This window comes from Neophocaena asiaeorientalis, unplaced genomic scaffold, assembly GCF_003031525.2.
Source record: "Neophocaena asiaeorientalis asiaeorientalis breed wild unplaced genomic scaffold, Neophocaena_asiaeorientalis_V1.1 scaffold248, whole genome shotgun sequence".
NCBI classification, from domain to species: Eukaryota; Metazoa; Chordata; class Mammalia; order Artiodactyla; family Phocoenidae; genus Neophocaena; species Neophocaena asiaeorientalis.
The window spans coordinates 863,037-888,974 of record NW_020185320.1 but is presented as its reverse complement, the minus strand read 5'-3'; the positions used below and the strand labels follow the sequence as shown (position 1 = coordinate 888,974).

Below are 25,938 nucleotides of genomic sequence, written 5' to 3'. Positions count from 1 at the left end.
GAGGCAGGCCCAGGCTAGGGGAGAAGAGGACATATCGATCAAGTGAGGATTGGAGTTTTGTCTATTACACTCAACTGGACATTTTAATCACCAAAATGATACTGTTCTTTATTTCAGAGTCTCAAAAAAATCTAGGACTTGCCTAGAATTTTTTCTCCAGGAGTGTGGAAGAACAAAGTCAGAGACCAAGTTTAAAGGGGCTGAAAACAAAGATAAAAAATTGCTTTAGCGCCTCAGTTTCCTGCTCCCAGCTCATTCAGTACATCAGTTACACAGGCATTGCTTGAAGAGACAATGAAGTGGTTGGAGTAGAGAGGTTTAATGAGAGGAGATACTTGGTTCAGACTGTCATCCAGAGATGAGGCAAGGCTATGGCACAGGTGTATGGCTGCCTTGTATTAAAAATGCTATATAACAAAGATCCAGAGTGCTTGCTCAGAGCTGAATCACTGCCTTATACATGATTATGTAAACGTAACTTCATAGGAGTTAGTGCACATAGTCTGATGCTAATATAACCTGGAAGGGACCTTCTTAAAGTGTTTTCAGGCAATCACCTGTTTAGGACAGGAAGCTTCTGTTTGGAAGTGTGAAGCAGACCTCATGAGAACCCCGAGACATGCCTCAACGTTATCGTACCTTTTCTGTCAAAAAATCTACATTCTGCTGAGATCTTTGGAACTGTGTTTTTTTTGTTTGTTTGTTTTTGTTTTGTTTTTCAATACGTGGGCCTCTCACTGTTGTGGCCTCTCCCGTTGCGGAACACAGGCTCCGGACGCGCAGGCTCAGCGGCCATGGCTCACGGGCCCAGCCGCTCCGCGGCATGTGTGATCTTCCCGGACCGGGGCACGAACCCGTGTCCCCAGCATCGGCAGGCGGACTCTCAACCACTGCGCCACCAGGGAAGCCCTGGAACTGTGTTTTTATCGTATATTTTTAGCACAGCAAGCGGGTTCCAAATTAATCTTGTAATATGGCTTATTAAGTGGAAGGAATTTTTATGTACAACATTTTGCATATGTCAATGAAGGAATCTTTGACGTGTGCTTTGAAATCTTCGCATCTTAACAATCAATGTATCCATAAATGAAGGTAATTTAAATTACTGTTATTGCTAGTATACACCATGCAAATTCACTTATATCCCTTTTGTTTGAATTATCACCCCTCATTGTATCAAGCAGAAACAGTCACAGATGGTCTACTAGTACCAATAAGATTATTGTTTTTGGATCTTTTGCTTTTAGCTATTGGCTGAATGGCATGCGATGGTGTCTTTTTGCCAAAGATATCTGTACAGTTATCATACCCTACTGTGTAGGAGAAGCCTACACTACCAGTATTACTTTACCTAAAGATACTGTGTCTTTTTCTATTGTGGAAATTATTCCTGTACCTATACCCAGGATACTAGGGTTTGTTTGGTTTGTTGGGTTTTTTTGCATAGTATGGAATATACTCTGTTTGTCTTCTATATCACTGAATCATACCCCTAAGCTTTTGCCTTGCTAATCAAGAACTGAAAGATACTAGAAGTAGAATCACTGTAGACTATTTTTTAGTTAAGATTGAGTCACATTTATTAATACTTCCAACACACGTGCTATCTAAATCTAACAGATAAATTCCAAACAGAAGTAGACGTCTCAATATTGAATGAGCTATAAAACCATGTAATAACATCTACAAGTCCATTTGGAAATAAATGGTTAGATTGGAGATTCAGTCTGGGTTAATAATTGGTGTAGTCATATTGACCTTTGTACTTGTTCATGTGGATTGTTACTTGCTATGTCACTGGACAGCCCTGATTCAGCATCACCCAAGGGTATTTGGGGAGAGAGGTATGAGGAACAGAACTACAGGGTGATGTATGTTCTCATTCTCATTCTGTTCCTTTAATAATATTAAGTCTAAAATATGTTTTAACAAACTTATGGTTACCAAAGGGGAAAGGGAGAGGAGGGATAAATTAGGAGTTTGGGAGTAACAGATACATACTACTATATATAACACAGGTAAACAATAAGGACCTACTGTGTAGCACAGGGAACTATATTCAATATCTTGTAATAACATATAAAGAAAAAGATTCTGAAAAAGAATATATATATATACATATATGTATGTATATATAACTGAATTTCTTTGCTGTACACCTGAAACTAACACACCATTGTAAATCAACTATACTTCAGTTTTTTAAATGATTAAAAAAATATGTTTTAAACTACTCTAGTTCCTTCTTTAAACTTTAAACTCTAAACAAAGTATTATTTGTCCTACAAAGTATTCTAAGCAAAAGCGTTATTTTCTTATTCCCTTTCAGCCTCTGTATTCATAACTTCATTGAGTTTACTCTCTACCATGACCTAAGAATATAGTTTATCTTTACAATAAGGAACAGCCATTCACTGCCACCACTACCACCGCCACCCCACCTCGCTCCTCTTTATCTGTTTATTGGCAAAATCCACCAGCCTTCCACGGTTGGATTGAACTCCTAGCCTTGGTTCCTAAAAGCCAAAACCATGATCAAGATATATACAATTAATAATCCAGAGCTAGCTTGAGATCATGTGGTGGGCAGTTACTATAGATGCCTGTAAACAATCTACATAATTACAAGAGATGAGTCCCTCCAGCTTTATCCTTTATCAGCTCAAAATAACAAAGAACAGAACTGGGAGCAATACATGAAAAGAATAGCTGCCATCCCAGTTAAGTTCCAGCCTTCTGCCTCTGCTGAAACACCTAGTAAAAAGGGCAAAGTCACTTCACTATCCAGTTAGGAAATTAAAAACTCGAAGATGAAGACACTGCCAGGTGAAGACCAAGACAAGGGACCATCAACCATAAGCTCAACTCGGAGACGTATGAGGCCATGGAAAGCATAGGCAGGACAGGTGAGAGACCTATGAGTCAGGAGGTGAAGCAAAGGTGAGAGAATCTGAGCTGTCCGCTACCAAAGCAAGTCACCAGTTTAAAGAAGGGAATGAAGTGCTAAGAAAGACAAACTGGGTTTCTGGGATTCAGACAGGCAAATGTCTGGACTTCAGGAATTCAGAGAGAGTAAGGCAATGGCTATAATAGCTGAGAGATCCAGAAGCAAGGGGAAAGCCTACTTGTCATCTTTTACACTTTGCATATAGACTGTAGAGCAGAAATGAGCCAAAAGGTGGATGCAGCAACTTCAGTCAAATGGAGCACAGGGTTCTGTGGCTTTCAGTATGTTCACATTACAGCTGGGTGAGGGAGGAGAGCTGAAATGACAGGGGGAAATCTGAAGCTTCATTTATCACAGTGTTCGTACAACAGAAGCCTCTTATCCAGTATAACAGGACTGGACCAACAAGTTGGTCAGTTAACTGAGAAAGAAAGATAGTTAAACCAGAAGGTCATTTTAAAAAACAATACGTAATAAAACTTGTATACCATACATAATTTATTTTGACTAAAAGCATAAGAACACATCCATTCACCAAGATTTGCTTTAGAATCAAACTTTTCATTACCATATGTATTCATGGATTGGAGTTTTCTGTTGTTTTTTTATAATTGATAATACATTATCTATGATGTCTAGTTTTAATGTCTTTTAAGTGAACCAAGAATTTAAAGGCACTTCCAGATGTTTATGACCCTCTGTCTCCCAACTTTTATAATTGTTTTACCCACACCTAATTTTACAGCAATAGTATTTTGGCAACTTTTTTTTTTTTTTTGATGTCTGATCTTATTTATTTGTTACTCTTAGAACATCTCATTTTTGACTGGACTCAGACTTAGAAGTAGAAGCTCTCAGAGAGGACAGCCTCCGTCTCTTGGCAATCTGTTCCTGGTGTTTTTCTTTGTTCTCCTTCATTCTCTTGGCCAAAAGTGTAGCATATTCTGCAGCCTCTTCCTTATCTTTCTTAGTACACTGTTTCTTCAGAGCAATTCCCCGACGTTTGTGTTGCAGAACACGTGGAGTAACGAGATGCTGAATCTTGGGTGTTTTGGTCCTAGGTTTCTTACCTTCTTTGTTTAGGGGCTTTCTCACAACATACTGGCGGACATCATCTTCTTCAGAGAGACTGAAAAGTCTGCGGATTCTGCTAGCTCTTTGGGGCCCCAGTGAGTCCAGGAATATCCTTCTCCCTTTTACAATGACCAAATTGAGAACGCTCAGATTGGCATCCACAATGCAACCCCGTACAGATTTGCGCTTTCTTTCTCCAGTCCTCCTTGGTCTGTAACAAGAATGCCCCTTACTCAGTAGCAGGCGGACTCGGCCATGGGTCAAGACACCCTGCTTCATGGGGAAACCCTGTTTGTCATTCCCACCACTGATTGGGACCACATAACCCTTCCATTCTTCACCCAGAGCGTCAGCAGCAACTTCTGTGGCCATACGCTTCTCATAAAAGGTACGAAGTTTTCGTTCATTGTCCACTTCAATGAGTTTCTGGCAGTCAGTGGCCGGGAAAGAGATGTTCAGCTTCACTCTGAAGCGGCCGATGGCCTCCGAGGCACCACGAAAAAGAGCTGGCAACTTAATTTTGAGGGGTTTTTTTTGACAGTTTACTTTTTAACTAGTTTTTATACAAAGCATTCAACAACAATCTTCCTCACTCTTGTCATTGGATATGTAATATCTAATTAAATTATGAAAGTGTGATAAAAAGTATAACTAACATAATGAGGTGTGAGATCAAGCACATCTTACTATGGATAAGTAACTTAGTGAGAGCACAATTAATTGGGCACGTTAGTTTAATGACCGTTGGTTGAGACCATAATTTTGTAATGTAATTTCTAAGTTTAAAATGCAGTTTTTTTTTTAACATTTGACAATGATAGCTTCTTAAAAGCACAGAAAGATATAAACTGCTTCCAAATCAAAATGGAGGATTGGGTTACTCCTGGGAAAATATTTCCGGTATTTATTGGATAATAATGACCCCTACATTGACAAATACCAAGAGTAGGTTTAGAGTGATAGACCAGGCACAGACATCACAAACAAGTTTTACTTATCTAAAGGATAGAGAATAAAGCCTATTAAGAGAATAAATTCTCCTAATAAGGAGATGCATTAATAATATCAGCAATATTTTCTTGACCAGATGAAGCTGTAGTCGCACAGAAACCCAATTCTCACCACTTGAACAATACGGTAAGTGAAACTCAATTGCCCTCCTCCAAATCAAGCTTAAATATAAGCTTTATACGTGTATTTATATACACATGGCTGAAACAGTTCTGCTAATGGAGCAGTCTAGATGTGTGCTGGGGATGACCTCATCTGAGCCAGGTGCAACTCACCAAAACAAAATGTCACAAAGAAATAAGGTATAGAATAGTGTATGGAGGCATAGGCACACCCCTGCCCTCTCTAGGTTAACACAGCCTAGAGTAGTACTTTGCTGAACACAGAGCTGCTGAAAATAGAACAAAGATCAGTCAGACAGCTATCTCTCAAGGTCACGATAATGGTTCTTACACCAGTCAAAGGTCTACTGTGCATAGGTGTTAAGCGCGAAAAAAAGAAAGTGTTTCACAGTCAAACCATTTGGAAAACACTTGGTTAAACTAAGTTCAACAGATTTCTTAACAGCAAGGCTTTAATATTAGTCATTAGTTAAGAAGAGGCTGTAGGTAGCAATGTTTCTTAAACTAATTTCAACTCAAGGATTTTTTTTCAGTTTATGCATTTCCCAAGATCATCTTATAGAATCTACAGGATTCTACAGAGCATCATTTGGGAAATGCTGCTGCAGCTGGTATCCTGTGTTTTGTGCCTGTGTCTGCGTTGGCTCCTAACTCTGGGGGCAGAACTTCTTTAATTTATTGTTGGGTTTCACATTTTATCTTCAAGTGGGACCTTTTAAACCTTTGTCCAAAGACCTGCACCATTTTGAGAACCAAAAGGAATTCAAAAACAGAGTCAAGTATTATTTGTCTTTGGTTATTTTTAAAGCAGGTAAAAACTTATACACATGGAGCAGTTAAATTGTAATACATGGTAGTAATAATAACAAGACCTATGAACTACTGGATCCCTGCAGTGTTTCATACGCTGTGCAAGCTTCCTTACAAATGTGATCTCGTGAGTCCCCTGTAAACACTAGTAGATATTATAATTCCCATTTCCATATGAAACTCAGAGATGTTAAATCCCTTGCCCAAAGCCATAAAACTAGTAAGTGGCAGAGATGGAATTGAAATCCAGATCTTCTGACTCTGAAACATGTTCCTTCTCTTATTACCTTACCCATATACCTTCCTGTGTATGAATGTTAGTACTGTAGTAATTAAGGAACAGAGAACTGATAAGAGATGGAACTTCCAAGAGAAGCTCATGAGTGATGGAGACTAAAGCTAACAGTGAAAGATGTGTAGCTTTCAGATAAATGAAGGAAGAAAAGCCACTCCAAGTAAAGAGAACAATGCAAGAAAATGGGATTTGGGAAATGAAACAGTCAACAAATGCATCAATAACTTATCTAAAAATGATTTTCTTTATAATTCTTATAATAATTAGGTCAAAATATATTGCAAGGCACTGGAGGCTACAAGAATAAGCCTTCAGAGTTTAGGAGAGTCCGCCATACTCCTGGAGCCTTGCCCTGGGGGAGGCAGGCACCAACCAAAGAATGACCAGTGGCCTCCAGAAAGACTTGTTTCTGGCTGGCCAGCCTGACTTGAGGTCCCTGGGAAAGGTTCTATGTTCAGGAAAACATGGTGAGAGAGGCCAGAGCAAAACCCCACCCTAAGCAGCTGTGAAAGATGATGGAGAGAATGGCAGGATGATGATTCACCTCCAAGGTGGAGAAAGTGTTTTAACTATGTGGAGTCTTCTTTTCTTTCCATCCTCTCTTACATTCCTGGAGAGACACCACAAAACAAAGAAAGCTACAGTAAAGTAAATGTTTTTGTAAAATTACCTTCCCCTGCTAGGTAAAATCATTTTGAGGAAAACAAATATGTCCAGGAATTCACTGAACATTCAAATAGAAGTGTTTATACAACCCTAGTCATTGAGTAATTGGTGAGTGTGTCCTATTTTGAGGCATTAGATGGTGTGTACAAAATACAAGGACTGGCCTACAAGGGTTTCCCAAACGTCTTATGATAATTACCTAAAGTATTAAAAAAATAAAAAAACTAAAAGTCAAAACCTTTCCCCAGGTCACTCCCCAGAGCATTCTAATTCAATGGTTCTGGTAATATACCTAGAATTTTGCATTTTTAATAGGTTCTCTGGGTGACTTTATCATCAGAGAAGTCAGGGAACCACTGCTCTAATCCTGATTAGCCCAAGCGTGGTCCCCCTCAGCGTTGGTGTCATCCAGGAGCTTGTTAGAAACACAGAATCTCAGGCTCTACCCCACGCCTACTAAATCAGAATCTACAATCTCCATGTTAATAAGATATTCAGGTGATTCTTACATATTTAAAAGCAGAGAGGAACTGTGTTCTCCAACTTTAATGTGTGAGTAAATCACCTAGGATATTGGTAAAATGCAGATCCTGATTCAGTACGTCTGCACTCTGAGGTGCAGCTAAATTCAGCGCTTTTTTTTTTTTTTTTACATCTTTATTGGAGTATAATTGCTTTACAATGGTGTGTTAGTTTCTGCTTTATAACAAAGTGAATCAGTTATACATATACACATGTTCCCATATCTCTTCCCTCTTGCGTCTCCCTCCCTCCCACCGCTCTAGGTGGTCACAAATCACTGAGCTGATCTCCCTGTCAGCACTTCTAATAAGACTCAGGTTGCTAGTCTGCGGACCATGCTTTGAGGGGCAAGAGACTAGACCAAGGATCAGCGTGAGGATGAGCGGTATTAAGCAGACAATAAATGATGACTGGACTGTTCATAGATTAACAAGGAACCGCTCTCAAGGTTAAACGTGCTAAATTAGTCACATCGGTGTTAATGCTTTTGGGTAACTTTTGTCCTACCCCATCCCCACCCCCATCACTTCTCTATCATGAATGTATGGCTAACTTTCCTGCTTTATTTCTTCTTCTGGTAACAAAGCCTCTGACCACGAAGTACATTACTCGAATGGGTCCTCTTTGTTCACTGTATTATTACTATACTGCATAATTTGTCCAAAGCATCTATTCATCTATTGCTATCAACTATTTGGTTACACCAATTTGGTAACCAAAAGATGGTGTGGTTAGTCCCACATTAATTACTACATCAGTTTCTGAACTTTCAAATCATTCCACTTCTTTGTTAAGGATACATTTGTTCTGCCAAATCTTCAGAATAACCCTCCACTTGAGTCATTATCAGATTAAAATGTTAGCTAGTTTTAACAAATGAAAACTAGCTAACATATGTATATGCATAAAATAATGCTTTATGGTTATCAGAGAATAAAAACTGAAATATATGTACTCTAAAACCTACATTTTAGTACCAAGTGATTCATTCTGAAGACTAGTTAGCATTTTAGCCATGAATTAATAATCCTTGTTTAATTAAAAAAATAAAGAACCCAAAATAAAATTATAGTGTAGATACATGAAATACAAAAATAAAACAAGTAGTATTTCTCACTTCATATTTTTGGGGATTTGAAGAAGGCAGGGACATATATGTTGCAAATGAAAAACTTCCCACACTGAATGAAAACAAGATATCAAAGCATATATAAATATAATCTCTACTGGATAAGAAATGAGCCCAGTAAAGAATTGCAGACTTCTGACATTTCATTTCTTTGACGGGCATTATTCTAACATCTGACCCTTCTACTAGGAGATAGATAGATAGATAAAAATTTTTGCAAATCACACATCTGTGCATCTTAACAGATGTGCATTAGTTGGTGTAAAATTGGCTGAGTATAATTCAAAATCCTACAGTTGACATTTCAAAAAAGAACAATTATATCAGGTGGAATATCACAACTTCTTTCTCAGATTTATAGCAGTTAAATATCTGGTAACCCGCTGAATCTGTTGTTACTGTTTTTAAGTGACTCAGTTCTAAAACTCCAGGTGAGGCTTATTCCACAGTTTCTGTCTTCTAATGATGATTTTAGTTGTGGTGTGCATAAACCATTAACAAAGTGAAAAAAATGACAAGTTTATATAAGGATCCTGTATTAGTTTGTAAGGGCTGCTATAATAAAATACCACAGACTGGGTGGCTTAAACAACAGAAATTTATTTTCTCAAAGTTCTGGAGGCTGGAAGTAGAAGAATAAGGTGCTGGCTGAGTTGCTTTCCCACGAGGTCTCTCTCCTTTGCTTGCAGATGGCTGCCTTCTTGCTGTGTCTTCACATGGCCTTTCCTCTGTGTACAAGCACTCCTGGTATATTTCCTCTCCTTGTAAGGACACCAGTCAAACTGGATTAGGGCTCCATCCTTATGGCCTCAATTAACCTTAATTACCTTTTAAAGGCCATATCTCCTAATATAATCACCGGAGCTAGGGCTTCGACTTATGAGTTTTGGGGGGAACACAACTCAGTCCATTATGGACCCATTTCCAATATCATTTGTTGGGTGTATTGATAGTTTTCAACAGCAACAAGCATTTACCATCGTCTTCCTCATTGTCATCAAGTATTTTGCAAATGTCTAGTACCTTCTGTGCCAAGCAAGTTGCTAATCAATAAAATATTCCATTTTTATATGGATTCATAGCTGATGAGGAGCCTTCAGGTACCTTTTCTTATTCAATCCTCATAACTACCCATCTAATATTAAAACGTCAAAATTATTATTCTCATCTTAAAGGTGCAGAACAGACAAGGAGAAGCTGACTTGTTCAAGATGGAGAAGATAATAAGTAGTGAGTCCAGGACTAGAACTCAAGTTTGTCTCCTCATCCATCATTTTTTTCCCAAACTATGATATCAATTAAATTTAAAATGGTCCCTGCTTTGGAAAAAAATCCAGTCATGGTAGTAAGGTAAACAACATTGGATTGGTTGTGAAGTATTGGGAGAATGAATTGGACTCCATGGTCATAAGCTGGTTCCAGCAGCTGACCATCTTCAGATTATAGTCCTAGGAAGAGATTACAGTCCTAGGCAGAAGAGTCTAGAACAGTGACTGGATTGTCATAGGTGCTCAAATAATATGTATTGAATGAATAAATATTGAGTAAATCTAGGAAGGTCCAGTAACTGGCCCACAGTGAGTCTTCAATATTTTTGAATGAGTAAATGAATGATTAAATGTTAGAGTTAGTTTATTTCCAAGGGTATGTGATGCTTAATAGGAAACAGAAAGCATTTCAGAAACCACTATGCCAGCCACATCTTTCCAGGCTCAGCTCAAGAAGCTTCCTAAGATTTCCTAGCCCCTTCCCATGTGCCAGAGCCTCTCCTGTATATCCCTAACACATCATTCATGGTCTCCCTAACTTAAATCATGTGCATAAATCTCAGCCTCCCCCATTAGACTGTGAACTCCCAGAATTCACACTTATTTCCCACACTGTCTTGCACTTAGTAGGCACATATTAAACATTGTGGAATTGAATCAAAGTGTGTTTATAACCCCTATTTACAATAGCCAAGACATGTAAGCCATACTAAGTGAAGTAAGTCAGACAGAGAAAGACAAATACCGTATGGAACTTATTTACAAAACAGACACACAGACATAGAGAACAGACTTGTGGGTGCCAAGGGGGAGGGGGTGGAGGAGGGATGGATTGGGAGTTTGAGATTAGCAGATGCAAACTATTATATATACAATGGATAAACAGCAAGATCCTAGCACAAGGAACTATATTCAATATCCTGTAATAAGCCATAATGGAAAAGAATATGAAAAAGAGTATACATATATATATGTGTATATCTGAAGCACTTTGCTGTACACTAAAAACTAACACTACATTGTAAGTCAACTATACTTCAATAAAAAATAAATTAAAATCAATAGATAAATAAAAGTAAAAACTTTTTTTAAAGTGTGCTTGTAACCCACACTCAAAAGTGGGAGCTCCCTCTAGGGTTCCTGGGAGGTTAATGCTTTCACACTTGTATGCTCTGGTCTTAATCTTCACAAAATATTGAATTTTTTTCAAGTTCAGAGAAGACGTCTGGAATGGAGAAGCAATTCTCTCAAGCTTCTGTGTTTTGGAGCTAAAAGGCAATTAGACTTTACTCTCCTAAACACAAAGTGAAACAAACCTTTCTTGGTGCCAGAATTTTCCAAGTTCTCTTCTGAAATGTTCTCACTAAGCCTGCATAAAATAAATTGCCTGAGTTTTTTCAGCACTAAAGAATAGACAAACTTTTTTTCCATTCAAAGTTTCACAGAAACTATGTTTTTCTATTTCAGATGTTCAGTGATATCAGAAACACTGGGAGGTATTTTGTTAAGAGAATGTTGACATAATGAGCTGATTAGAGCTTCAGTTACATCTGCAACAGCAAATGTAGACAAGAATTTGCAAAAAGATTCCTCAACCCAGATAAAAGTTTTCCTACCCAAACCCCTTGCAAAACAGGAGCTGGGCTTCGGCAGGTATAAATTAGAAATGATCTGGAAAGCTTTTGGGGGCAAGTGCTGATCGACATGGAAATTTCACACAGCAAAATTGATTATACCTGAAAATTTTAAGATGCTAAGAAGAATATGAAAGAGAGGTAAGACTAGGTTTCAGAGTTTTCTATTGAATGTTTCTCTTTATGTGGTTTTTGTAGAGTAGGACTCCTCAAGCTGTAGAAATTTCCCTCACTGCAGGTGCAGAGAGCAAGGGCCTCAGGGGATATCTATCCAAGGCATATGAAGTGCCATGAGGTGAGCTAGGTCAGTGTTACCACCTAAGCCAATAAATCAGTTTCCACCATCAAGAAAGCCAAAAATCCACCTTGGACTTTCCAGGTCAAACATCCCACACCTGACCCAACTCCTATGCCCCTGTTATTTGTAAATCTGCCTTCGCCTTTCCTTTATTTGGTTGGGAGGTAAAGTGAAAAGAGTTGAAGCAAAGCAGACAAGTAGAATGATACATTTATCCAAAATGTTATACTGGAAAACCAGATTTGTTGTGATTTTTTTCATTGGGATTTGATTGCAACATATTTCAAAGATATAATGCCTTTTAAAATCTAAATAGATCTTCACTGAAATAGGCTACAAGAAAATTCAAGCGACTACAATCCTTTCACATCATTATTATAGTGTATTTTTAGAGAGATTTGTGATGATAAAATGCTAGTTGATACAGAAGTTTTAAGGATTGGGGAGATGTAGTTGCACAGAGCCACGAACAGAATCATTTTTGGAACAGAGACATAAATAACAATTTCCACTGGGGAAAATCAGTGGTACATGGTTGTAGTCATCATGTTATCCAAAAACGAAAACCTGTAATGTTTGGCTCATACACATGCAGTAATGCTAAACATCTCTTCTTTCATAATATTTGTTAAAGCAATGGTTCTCAATAGGACAGGTCACAGAAGGTGATCAGTGGGGGAAGCTGGAGGTGGAGATTTGATGTAGCTGGGGCGATTTTTAAACTACAACACTCTCTCCCCACTTGAGCCAGAATCAGAGCCAAAGGTATCTGTAACTTTAAAAACTTCCTAGACGATTCCACTGTCCTCCAACTCTTATTAGAACAAACAAACAAGAAAACAAAGAAAAACCCTCACTGTTTTAAGTAATTGAGGATGACTGCTTTTATGACAAGTCAAAGGAGAAAAACAAAACCTATTGTACAGTCTTATAATTGAATATTTTATAACTGGAAAAAAAAAAAGAGATCACAATGCCCAGTTTCCTCATTTTATAGTTGAAGAAACTGAGCATTAGAAGGTTTGATTACTTGGAGAGGATATGTTTGAACGATTAAAAGAAGTTTTCTATAACAAATGGAAATCACAATAGAAAGTTGAATCAATGAATGTTAATTTACAGTATCCTTTAGCAAAAAAGTATTGAGCACTTACTCTGTGGTAGGTATTCCAACTGTATGTATTATTTCTAACCCTCACACTGACACCAGGAGACAAATATCATTTTCTCTCTCTTACAGATTAGGTAGAAAATGATAAAGGCACAGAGAAGTGAAGTAATCTTCCCAAGATGACATAAATAGTATTGGTAGAGCTGGGATTTGAATTCAGGCCAGCTCACCCCAGAGCCTGCACACCTAGTCCACTAGGTTGCACTCCTCTGCTGAGCTGCCTACCAGTTACTGTATTCTCTCTTTTCATGGAGCTAACATAAATAATTAAAAAGTAAACCAATTATTAAATGTATACTTTCAAATTCTGATAAGTACCCCAAAGCAGAAGAATAGCACTACAAGAGGGAACATCTAAATGTATGAGGTCAAGGAAGAGAAATGATATATAAGCCAAGGCTGAGACGGGGCCGTTCATGGGAAAAGAGTCTAAAGCACAGGAAGTAGTACATACAGAGGCCCTGAAATAGAAGTTTGGCCTCTCAAGGTAAGAAAGAAGGCCATTGCGGCTGGAATGTGGGTAATATTCAGAAATATACTAGAAAAGATAGGAGAGGTCGACGAGGAGGCCAGAGCGAGCAGAGCCTTGTAGGCCGTTATAAGAGTTAAAGAGTGAATTTCATTCTCTGCGGGTGAGGGGGAGAGGAAGAGGTGAGCAGAGAGCACTTGTTCTTCTCCCTGCATGTGCAGACCGCCTGAATACACCACCTCATTTTTCTCCTGTTCGTTGTCATCTGCTAATCCTTTGCCGTCCCCCTTTCTTTATGTATGCTCTTCCTCTCCATGAAACTATGGCCATTAGTCACATAATGACATCAACTTTCACAAGATTACCCACTTGGGTCTCTAGTTTGTTTAATGCCACCGTCTCTAATGTACGTTGCCCCATTCCACCCCAGGCACCCACACTGTGGTTATATCCTAGGCCCTATGTTTTATCAGCAGAAATGGCTCCACCAACAAAATCTCAATTTCAAGGATTTCATTCTCCAGTCATCACTTGCAAGCATTCTAGCTCACTTGTTCAATACCCCACTGACAAAATTCTTGAACCTTATTAAGACCTCCATTCCACGGACCCCACCATTTTTTCACCATCAGCCCATCTTCTTTACCCCTCTCTCCCTAAATGTAAGTACCAGTAGAAAATGAGATCCCTGGTTGATGTCACCATTTGACATGGATAACTAAACAGCTGAACATTAATGCAGAAAATCACACTGGAAAGTCGACTGATTTTTCACATAACACTCACGACCACAAACCCCAGTTGCCCTCGAAACACCAGCAATCTGACTGCATTTCCCCATTGCTTTCCTGCTCTCCAGGAGGATTGTTTTATACCTTTTCCTCACTCAAGTTTCCCCCATTCCCCTCATTTGGTTACCTCACTTCATGTTTCATGGAGCAAATGGGAGTCATCAAACAGGAAATCACTCATCTTCTATCACCAAATCTATAAACCTTCCTGCATCAGCGCCCATTTTCTACTCCTTCCCCCTCCTTGAAATAGAAAATGTGTCTTTCCTCCTACTCAAGTTCAAACCTTGTTTTGGTGGATCCTGTCTCTCTGGCCTTCTCGAGATCTTCACTCTGTCATCATCCCCTCTCTCTCCCATATCATCAAGTCTCTATTTCTACCCAGCTGTGTCCATCGGCCTAAAAACATGTTCCAGTGCATATTTTTAAAAGAAAGGAAGCAAACCTTCACCACTGGCCCAAGATCACACTTCATCTCCATTTCTCTACTTCACAGTAGAGAACCTCTCGAAAGTGTCCACTTCTCAGCACCTGTTCCCTCCTCCATCCCCTACACTCTATCTTCTGACCCTATGTACCTACAGGTTGTCCGTCAGCGTTATCAGCGCTACCACATTGCCAAATCTAGTGGCCAGTTCTCCACTCCTCCTCTCAGTAGCATCTGATATACTTAAGCACTCCTGACCTGAAATACTCTTTCCCTTGTTTTCGTGACAATGTACTTCCCTGGTTTTCCTCTTAACTCATTGAAAAGTCCTCTTCAACCCTCTGCCTGGATCTTCTTTCTCCATGTGAACTCAGGTTCTTCCTCTTCTGCCTTTACACTAAATGGAAGGGTTCTTCACTGCTTTTTCCAGAGATTTTTCCTTCTCATAACTAAGTCTCTCTCTCTCTCTCTCTTTTTTTTTCTCTCTCTCTCTGCTTCTCTCCAAACCCCCCAGATGAATACATAACATTCACGTGCTGAAAGTTTACATATCTGCCACCATACTATTCTCTGACCTTTTGACTTATGTATCAATTGCCCCCTTGACATGTTTCCTTATCTAATAGGCATCTCAGAACCAATCTCACCAAAACACACCTCTCGCTCTTTTCCCCAAATGTGATGCTCCCCTGGTTTGCCTCCCATTGCACTACTTGTTGCCTCATCTTTGTCTTATGCCTTTTCTTTTCCCCACCCACACACCAATAGTCAATTAGCAAATCCTGTCTTTATTCAATCTAGCTGTTTTTCTCCTAGATACTGCTATCACTCTGGTCCGAGACACTATCAGTTCTCCCCTGGGGAGCTCCAGGGCAAATGCTGATTGCAAGTGTGGCTGAGCCCCAAATCTAGGCGGATTGTGAGTTAGCAAGCACAGTGGTTCATATTTCCAAGGTAAAACCTAGTTCATTTGGGTTCTAGACCATGAACTGTGTTTTCCCAACCTAAAGCATTTCCCTTTCCTCTTACAGTTTCCCTGGGTCCTATCTAGTTGGACCTATTCTTCAGCCCCTCTTTCATACTAGAGTGTAAAAGACAAATGTAAGAGACAATGTTGCTTCTCACAGTTCTTAATCGGAGTGAAAGCCTCAGTCAAAACTATACACATGGGAAATAATGAAATTCAGGCATCAACCAGCCAGAGGAACTACAAGAGGCAGTGTCAAGGTATATATTCCAATAGGCCTTTGTGTAACCACCAAACCTACAAATGGTCCTACTGTGTATGAGACCTCAGAAGGAGAAAAATGTCTGGTAACATTAATGATGCGCCAGCATGCTGCTGGCCTGGCTAAGTACCATTTGGTGACTCTGTGTATGATAAGATACTACTGTCTTCCAAGTGTGACCTGACCTCCTCTTCCATGATCCTGGAATCTGTCTTGCAAAAACCAGTGGCCACAAATAAGTGCATAATCTACAGTGTACTTTCAGTGGATGATTTGGAAAACATATCATTATTTCAAAAAGTTTAAAAACAGAAAAACCAGGATAGCTTTCTGTGTGAGTAAATCCCCACAACACATTGACTGTAGAAAATAAAGCTAATTATCAGTCACATAATCTTTGCACTTATGAATTCTAATTCCTTCAATAAACAACACTTCTTCACATTGGCTTCTGACCATTGACTCATTTGGAAGAATTCATCTAAATACTAAAGACATAGAGGGACCTTCAAGATGGCAGAGGAATAAGATGTGGAGATCACCTTCCTCCCCACAAATACATCAAAAGTACATCTTCATGGGGAACAACTCCTACAGAACACCTACTGAACGCTGGCAGAAGACCTCAGACTTTCTAAAAGGCAAGAAAATCCCCACATACCTGAGTAGGGTAAAAGAAAACAGAAAAAAAAAGAGACAAAAGAATAGGGACAGGACCTGCACCTCTGGGAGGGAGCTGTGAAGAAGGAAAAGTTTCCACAAGCTAGGAAGGCCCTTCACTGACAGAGAAGGGGGGTGAGTGGGGGGGAAGCTTTGGAGCCATGGAGGAGAGCGCAGCAAGAGGGGTGCAGAGGGCAAAGCAGACAGACTCCCGCACAGAGGATCGGTGCCGACCAGCACTCACCAGCCCGAGAGGCTTGTCTGCTCACCCGCCAGGGCGGATGGGGGCTGGGAGCTGAGGCTCGGGCTTCAGAGATCAGATCCCAGGGAGAGGACTGGGGTTGGCTGCGTGAACACAGCCTGAAGGGGGCTAGTGCACCACAGGTAGCCAGGAGGGAGTCCGGGAAAAGTTTGGACCTGCCTAGAAGGCAAGAGACCATTGTTTCAGGGTGCATGAGGAGAGGGGATCCTTCCTGGTCTGCCCACAGAAGGCAAAGCTCTGCCTAAATGAGCACCAGAGATGGGCGCAAGCGCGGCTATCAGCTCGGGCCCCAGAGACGGGCGTGAGACGCTAACGCTCCTGCTGCAGCAAACAAGAAGCCTGTGTGCGAGCACAGGTCACCATCCACACCTCGCCGTCTGGAAGGGTCCCCTGATCCGGGGACAACTTCCCCGGGAGAACGCACGGCGCGCCTCAGGCTGGTGCAATGCCACGCCAGCCTCGGCTGCCGCAGGCTCGCCCCGCATCCGTACCCCTCGCTCCCCGCAGCCTGAGTGATCCAGAGCTCCCTAATCAGCTGCTCTTTAACCTTGTCCTGTCTGAGCAAAGAACAGACGCCCACAGGCAACCTACACGCAAATGCAAAGCTGAACCCCAGGAGCTGTGCGAACAAAGAAGAGAAAGGGAAATCTCTCCCACCAGCCTCAGGAGCAATGGATTAAATCTCCACAATCAACTTGATGTACCTGCATCTGTGGAATACATGAATGGACAAGGAATCATCCCAAATTGAGGTGGTGGACTTTGGAATCAATTGTAGACTTGGGGTTTGCTGTCTGTGACTGATTTGTTTCTGATTTTTATGTTTATCTTAGTTTGGTTTTTAGCACTTCTTTTCATTGGTGGATTTATTTATTGGTTTGGTTGCTCTCTTTTTTTAATTATTATTTTCTTTTAATAATATTTTTAATTTATTATTATTTTGCTTTCTTTTTTTCTCCCTTTTCTTCTGAGCCATGTGACTGACAGGGTCCTGGTGCTCCAGTCTGGTGTCAGGCCTTAGTCTCTGAGGTGGGAGAGCCGAGTTCAGGATATCGGAACACCAGAGACCTCTGGGCCCCATGTAACATCACTCAGTAAGAGCTCTCCCAGAGATCTCCATCTCAACACTAAGACCCAGGTCCACGCAACAGCCAGCAAGCTCCAGTGCCGGACGCTCCATGCCAAACAATTACCAGAACAGGAACACAACCCCACCCATTAGCAGAGAGGCTGCCTAAAATCATACTAAGTTCACAGACACCCCAAAACACATGACCGGACATGGCCCTGCCCACCAGAAAGACAACATCCAGCCTCACCCACCAGAACACAGGCACCAGTCCCCTCAACCAGGAAGCCTACACAAGCCACTGAACCAACCTCACCCACGGGGGCAGACACCAAGAACAATGGGAACTACAAGCCTGCAGCCTGCAAAAAGGAGACCCCAAACACAGTAAGATAAGCAAAATGAGAAGACAGAGAAACACACAGCAGATGAAGGAGCAAGATAGAAACCCACCAGACCTAACAAATGAAGAGAAGACAGGTAGTCTACCTGAAAAAAATTCAGAGTAATGATAGTGAAGATGATCCAAAATCATGGAAATAGAATGGAGAAAATGCAAGAAACGTTTAACAAGGACGTAGAAGAACTAAAGAGCAAACAAACAATGATGAACAACACAATAAATGAAATTAAAAACTCCCTAGAAGGAATCAAAAGGAGAATAACTGAGGCAGAAAAAAGGATAAGTGGCCTAGAAGATGAAATAGTGGAAATAACTACCATAGAACAGAGTAAACAAAAAAGAAATAAAAGAATTGAGGACAGCCTCAGAGACCTCTGGGACAACATTAAGTGCACCAACATTCAAATTATATGGGTCCCAGAAGAAGAAGAGAAAAAGAAAGGGACTGAGAAAATATTTGAAAGGATTACAGTAGAAAACTTCCCTAACATGGGACAGGAAATAGTCAACCAAGTCCAGGAAACGCAGAGTCCCATAAAGGATAAATCCAATGAGAAACACGCCAAGACACATATTAATCAAACTATCAAAAATTAAATACAAAGAAAAAATATTAAAAGCAGCAAGGGAAAGGCAACAAATAACACACAAGGGAATCCCCATAAGCTTAACAGCTGATCTTTCAGCAGAAACTCTGCAAGCCAGAAGGGAGTGGCAGGACATATTTAAAGTGATGAAAGGGAAAAATCTTCAACCAAGATTACTCTACCCAGCAAGGATCTCATTCACATTTGACAGAGAAATTAAAACTTTTACAGACAAGCAGAAGTTAAGAGAATTCAGCAACACCAAACCAGCTTTAGAGCAAATGCTAAAAGAACTTCTCTAGGCAGGAAACACAAGAGAAGGAAAAGACCTACAATAACAAACCCAAAACAATTAAGAAAATGGTAATAGGAATATACATATTGATAATTACCTTAAATGCAAATGGATTAATGCTCCAACCAAAAGACATAGACTGGCTGAATGGATACAAAAATAAGACCTATATATATGCTATCTACAAGAGACCTACTTCAGACCTAGGGACACATACAGACTGAAAATGAGGGGATGGAAAAAGATATTCCATGAAAATGGAAATCAAAAGAAAGTTGGAGTAGCAATTCCCATATCAGGAAAATAGACTTTAAAACAAAGACTGTTACAAGAGTCAAAGAAGGAAACTACAAAATGATCAAGCAATCGATCCAAGAAGAAGATATAACAATTGTAAATGTTTACGCACCCAACATAGGAGCACCTCTCAATACATAAGGCAAATGCTAAGAGCAATAAAAGGGGAAGTCAACAGTAACACAATAATAGTAGGGGACTTTAGCACCCCACCTTCACCAATGGACAATCCAAAATGATAAAGATCAGATCAGAAATATATGAAAAAGAAATGAATGAAACGATAGCAAAGGTCAGTAAAACTATAAGCTGGTGCTTTGAGAACATAAACAAAATTGATAAACCACTAGCCAGACTCATCAAGAAAAAAAGGGAGAAGACTCTTAATAAAAAAAAAAACCAAACTCTTCAGAAAGTAGGTATCGAGTGAACCTACCTCAACATAATAAAACCCATACATGACAAACCCACAGCCAACATCATTCTCAATGGTGAAAAACTGAAAACATTTCCTCTAAGATCAGGAAAAAGACAAGGTTGCCCACTCTCACCACCATTATTCAACACAGTTTTGGAAGTTTTAACCACAGCAATCAAAGAGGAAAAAGAAATAAAAGGAATCCAAATCAGAAAAGAAGTAAAACTGTCACTGTTTGCAGATAACATGATACTATACATAGTGAATACTAAAGATGCTACCAGAAAACTACTAGAGCTAATCAATGAATTTGATAAAATAGGATACAAAATTAATGCACAGAAATCTCTTGCATTCCTATACACTAATGATGAAAAATTTGAAAGAGAAATTAAGGAAACACTCCCGTTTAGCACTGCAACAAAAAGAATTAAATAACCTAGGAATAAACCTACCAAAGGAGACAAAAGACCTGTATGCAGAAAACTATAAGACAGTGATTAAAGACGATACCAACAGATGGAGATATATACCATGTTCTTGGTTTGGAAGAATCAACATTGTGAAAATGACTATACTACCCAAAGCAATCTACAGATTCAATGCAATCCCTATCATACTCCCAATAGCATTTTTCACAGAACTAGAACAAAAAGTTTAACAATTTGTATGGAAACACAAATGACCCCAAATAGCCAAAGCAATCTTGAGAAAGAGAAACAGAGCTGGAACAATCAGGCTCCCAGACTTCAATATACTACAAAGCTACAGTAATCAAGACTACTAATCATTAGGGAAATGCAAATCAAAACCACAATGAGGTATCATCTTACACCAGTTAGAATGGCTGTCATCAAAAAATCTACAAACCATAAATGCTGGTGAGGATGTGGAGAAAAGGGAACCCTTTTGCACTGTTGGTGGGAATGTAAGTTGATACAGCCACTATGGAGAACAGTATGGAGGTTCCTTAAAAAACTAAAAATAGAACTACCATGTGACCCAGCAATCCCACTACTGGGCATATATCCTGAGAAAACCATAATTCAAAAGGAGTCATGTGCTGCAATGTTCATTGCAGCACTATTTACAATAGCCAGGATATGGAAGCAACCTAAGTGTCCATCGACAGATGAATGGATAAAGAAGATGTGGCACATATATACAATGGAATATTGCTCAGCCATAAAAAGAAACGAAATTGAGTTATTTGTAGTGAGGTGGTTGGACGTAGAGTCTGTCATACAGAGTAAGTCAGAAAGAGAAAAACAAATACCATATGCTAACACACATATATGGAATCTTAAGAAAAAAATGGTTCTGAAGAACTTAGGGGTGGGACAGGAATAAAGATGCAGCCGTATAGAATGGACTTGAGGACACAGTGGGGGGAATGGTAAACTGGGACGAAGTGAGAAAGCAGCGCTGACATATATATACTACCATATGTAAAACAGATAGCTAGTGGGAAGCAGCTGCATAGCACAGGAAGATTAGCTCCATGCTTTGTGACCACCTAGAGGGGTCGGGTAGGGAGGGTGGGAGGGATATGCAAGAGGGAGGTGATATGGGGATATATGTATACATATAGCTGATTCACTTTGTTATACAGCAGAAACTAACACAACATTGTATAGCAATTATACTGCAATAAAGATGTTAAATAAATAAATAAATACTAAAGACATAAAATGGCTTTTCACTGAATGGATGGTGTTTTCAGCCTCAGTCAAAATAATTAATTGAGATTTTACGGATACAAAATCACAAGGAAAGGCACATTGGAAATTCAGACAGAGAGACTGATCAAAATGTGAATTTCGTATTGTGGCTGATTTCTTATTTATGGCAATACATTGGAGCACTTGATCAGGGAGCATTTCAGTCTGACAGCATTTGTTGAGGTGTCTCTGTTGAAGTGGCTAAAACTTATCGCAATAAATACAAAATTGATTTTTTAGATTGCATTTTCAAAAGAAATATTCTAAGTCACTTTTATGTTACTTGCACGTAAATTCCACTCTTTTAAGCTGAAGCCAGCATCTTTAGAAATATAATTATTTTTCTAGTTCAAAGTAGGAAGATGATAAAAGCAAGCACTCTGCATGATTTGTAAGCATATCTAATCCTTACTTCTCTAGACACTCATTTTTTAAAAATAAATTTATTTATTTTTGGCAGCATTGGGTGTTCATTGCTGCACATGGGCTTTCTCCAGTCGCAGCGAGCGTGGGCTATTCTTCATTGTGGTGTGCAGGCTTCTCATTGCGGTGGCTTCTCTTCTTGTAGAGCACGGGCTCTAGGTGTGCGGGCTTCAGTAGTTGTGGCACTCGGGTTCCGTAGTTGTGGCTCACGGGCTGTAGAGTGCAGGCTTAGTAGCTGTGGTGCATGGGCTCTACGGCATGTGGGATCTTCCTGGACCAGAGATCAAACCTGTCCCCTGTATTGGCAGGTGGATTCTTAACCACTACGCCACCAGGGAAGTCCCTCATTTTCTAATTTATGTATTAAGCACACTTTCAGTTGTTTCTCTAGCTTGTCTTCTGCTCCCTTTGAGCCATTTCAGTCAATTTTCCTGTGTTTTCTGGTAATAATTTCATTGGGATTAATGGCTGGCTGGTGGTTTTTCATTCACATGTACCCAATTCTTTTCCATATCAGCATTGATCCTTGGCCAACAATGAGTGATGAATGACTGTAGCCAAGAAAAGCTTGGCTCTTATAAAGTTAAATATACATTCACTATGTGACCCAGCAACCCAGCTAGGCATTTGCCTAAGAGAAATGAAGCCATAGGTCCACACAAACATCTGTAGATAAATGTTTACAGTAGCTTTAGCGATTATCATTAAAAACTGGAAAATACATAAATGTCCATCAGTGGGTGAATGGATAAATAAGTCATTTATAGAACACAGCTCAGCACTAAGAAGGAACTGCCAGTACATGTAACAAAATGAATGAGACTCGAAACACTACATATTATATGGTTCCATTTAAATGACATTTTGAAAGAGGTAAAACTATAATATGGACCAAAGCAGACCAGTGGTTTCAAGGGCTGAGGGTCAAAGAGGAATGACTAGAAAGGGACATAAGGAACCTTTCTGTGGGGATGGAAAAGTTCTATACCTTGATTTCCATGGTGCTTACACAACACTGTATACATTTGTCAAAATTCATTAGAACTGTACATACGAAAAGGGTGAATTTCATTGTGTAGAAGTTACATATTAGTAAACTCACTTGATGTACATAACATTGTCACTGACCTCAGGAAGCCTACAGATGGTGGATAAGACAAGGCCAGTGAAAAAACAATTCACAGAAACAGACTCACAGACTTTGAAAACAAACTTATGGTTACCAAAGGGGAGAGGTGGGGGGGAGGGGAGGGATAAATCAGGAGCTTGGGGTTAACATACACACACTACTACATATAAAATCGATAACCAACAAGGATATACTATATAGCACAGGGAACGCTACTCTGTATACTCGCTATTCTGTAATAACCTAAATGGGAAAAGAATCTGAAAGAGAATAGATATATATGTATGTATAACTGAATCACTTTGCTGTACACCTGAAACTAACACAACATTGTAAATCAACTATACTCCAATAAAAGTTTTTAAAAAAGAAAAAAAGAAAAGACAATTCACAATACCCAAGTATTTGTTTTTATTTTTTAGGCTCATTTTTTTATTGAAGTATAGCTGATACATAGTCCAATAAAAGTTTTTAAAAAAGAAAAAAAGAAAAGACAATTCACAATACCCAAATATTTTTTTTTAGGCTCATTTTTTAATTATTACATTACATTATATAAATTACAGGTGTACAATATAGTGACTCACAATTTTTAAAGGTTATACTCCATTTATAGTTATTATAAAATATTTGCTATATTCCCCATGTTGTACAATATATCCTTGTAGCTTATTTTATATCTAATAGTTTGTCCCTCTTAATCCCCTACCCCTGTATTGCCCTTCTCCCCTTCCCTCTCCCCACTGGTAACCACTAGTTTGTTCTCTCTGTGAGTTTGCTTCTTTTTTGTTATATTCATTAGTTTGTTGTACTTTTTAGATTCCCAAGATATTCCCATAAGTGATATCATACAGTATTTGTCTTTCTCTATCTGACTTATTCCCAAGTAAATCTTTTTAAAAAACTAGAATAACTTATAAGACAGGCAGTGTTACAACCTCCCTTTATGTGATTCCTCATGGGTTTAATTATGGGGCAAATGAAAAGTAGGAATTATCACGTATGAAGTCATATTTTCTGAGACATTTCTAATGGTTTCACTTCAACACACAGGAAATTACTTTTGAAGTTTGTGAGAGTGACATAGGTTGAATTTTTAAATAATAGTTGATGAAATTAATCAAATTATAAAGAGTTGAAATAATCTTTAGCATCAGGGAGACTTACCTTGTGGAAACAAAGGGTACCTGTCTAGAGGTTATTCTGTGATTTTATCACAATTATGCAGTCAACTTATTACTTATTATGAGACCTGCAGTCTACTTATCACCTGTAAAAAGGACCTAAATTATTATTTTGGATGGGTGACTCTCAGTGTTTAACTAGGTTATAGATGAGGCCGCACGCTAAGCTGTGAATTTCGTTTTGCAGACCTTCCTCTCGCTCCCCTGGTGTGAAGTGCCTTGGTTTACTGTCATGCCGCAGGGTGGAGGGCTTGTCAGTGATTTCTCTTTTCCAAATGTAGGCCAGAGCTACTCCCCTACTCTCCCACCGCTGCACCCACACTCCATCCCGCAGCTGATGACTGAACTCAGAATTGCGTCCTCAAGGTGTTGCCCAGGGATATCATCTTACAGTTACTGCCAAGCAGTACCCTCCGCAGAATTAGGCAAGGAAGACAGTTTAGGAGAATTGCCTCAATATAGGGTTTTTCAAACCTTTGAACTAGACTCACAGTAAGAAATTCATTTTGCATCATGACCCAGTACACCCATTTGAAAGAAATCATGAAACGTTTCTCAAGACACACTGATTTTTCTATTTTGTACTCTTCTACTTTTTTCCCCCTTTTTAAATGTTGGTTGCCGCTCACTGAATTAACTTTATTATCCTCTAACAGATGCAACCTGTAGCTTAAAAATTAGTGTCCTCAAGGATATGAAACTTACCATTTATCTAAATATTATATAATCCAAATTACAGTAGATCATTAGGGAGTATTTCACTCTGACCACATTATACGGTAAGTACCCCTTCCACTCTCCCATCCCTGTGAACCTGAATTGTTTTTACTAAGTTGCACTTTGGCTTAATACCATAAGCCCACATGAAAATGATCCCTACCGTTAATCATCAAGAATGTTGGTAAAGACTTTGTTTGTTACGCTACATAGTGTTTCCTCTATGAGGGTCAAGGCTAGAAAATACTTTCTGGTCTCACTGTAGGAATAACGCTGATTATTCTAGGTGACTGGCATATTTCTCCTTCCTCATATTGCCAGTTAGAAGTCTTAGTTTCCACTCACAGCCTGGCTCTAACAAGTACATGTGATTTTGTGGCGAGAATTTGGGCACTTAACCTCATTCCTAATTCCCTTCTACTTTCCTATCCTTTATATTTTCCATTGCCTCCTATTTCTTACTGCTCTTATATTTATTTTAACTTATTCTTTATATCTTTGCATGCCGCTTTAAATCTTTGTGAAACAGAAGAGAAGAAGAAAGAGGAGAGAGAGCAAAGTAGGGAGGAAGACAGAGAGAGAGATTAGTGTCCATAAATGATGACAAGACAGATTTCTAAGCCTTCACTTCTTACATTTTCAAACTGAAATTAACATGAAGTTACAAATTTAGAACACTTTGTCCTACCTGTATCAGAAACAATAATTAGAAATCATTTTGCTGATACTTTAAAGCTAATAAAAAATGGTTTTAGCATTTTATTTAAAATATTCCATATGCAATGATAAACACTGCCTGGGCCAGTAAGAAATAACTTCAAGCAAAGGCTGCCTTCCGTAATTGTATATGATTTTCTGTAATACTAGAGAGTGCAGTATTTTCTTCGTGGCCCAAGAGAGCAGTGCTGAA

At 39.3% G+C, this 25,938-nt stretch overlaps 1 pseudogene; it reads right to left on the bottom strand.

Annotated features, from left to right (window-relative positions):
* Positions 1–3,722: 3,722 nt before the first annotated feature.
* The window catches only part of LOC112392178 (40S ribosomal protein S6 pseudogene), an 86,402-nt pseudogene continuing 64,186 nt past the window's right edge, over positions 3,723–25,938 (bottom strand).